Source organism: Egretta garzetta, unplaced genomic scaffold (genome assembly GCF_000687185.1).
Source record: "Egretta garzetta isolate BGI_Z169 unplaced genomic scaffold, ASM68718v1 scaffold237, whole genome shotgun sequence".
NCBI lineage: Eukaryota > Metazoa > Chordata > Aves > Pelecaniformes > Ardeidae > Egretta > Egretta garzetta.
This window is the reverse complement of record NW_009260142.1, coordinates 3,205-3,829: the sequence shown is the minus strand read 5'-3', so window position 1 is coordinate 3,829 and position 625 is coordinate 3,205. Positions and strand designations below refer to the sequence as shown.

At 55.7% G+C, this 625-nt stretch overlaps 1 protein-coding gene across 1 annotated transcript in view; it reads right to left on the bottom strand.

Moving 5' to 3' along the window:
* Window positions 1-625, bottom strand: part of LOC104128855 (elongation factor 1-delta) — a 2,972-nt gene that overhangs the window by 175 nt on the left and 2,172 nt on the right. The window lies entirely within an intron of this gene.

Genomic DNA, 625 nt, shown 5'->3' with positions numbered 1-625 from the left:
CGCTCGCAGCGGGAATTTCCTCACGGCGCGCGCTGGCGATGCTCAAGCAGATCAAGCACGGCCCAGGCCTCTTCGGCCAGCTCCCCGGCTGCGGTAAGACGACCTTCAGGGACCGTTATTTAATATTCCTAGTGACATCAGTCACAACAGGGCACTGCATTGTGCTAATTACTGCACGAATCTTTACAGTTGAGCCCACTATTAAAGAGTTTCGAGCTAATGTTAAGATTAAAGTTCCTGATTTACTCTAAATATGAGCAAGAGAGCAGGCAAAGAAGGTCAATAAAAACACCTATCTGGCCTGCCGCTCTCCCAGCAGTGAGACTGGGAGCATTACGGAGCGCACACACGACCTGGCACAGGGCTGGAGCTCCTGCTACCATTCCCATGGAAGGAGGAAGGATGGGGATGGAGATGTCTCCTCCAGCCCCAGTCACCAAGGTTGAACATTTGGGTGTCTACCCCGGTGGTGCCCAGGCAAAGCGTAAAAGCAGGGTCCTGTCCCTGCCCTGACCTGGACAAGGGGATCGAGGACACCCTCAGTCTGTTTGCAGATGACACTGAGCTGGGCAGCAGTGTGGGTCTGCGGGGTGACCTGGCCAGGCTGGAGCCATGGGCCCAGCCC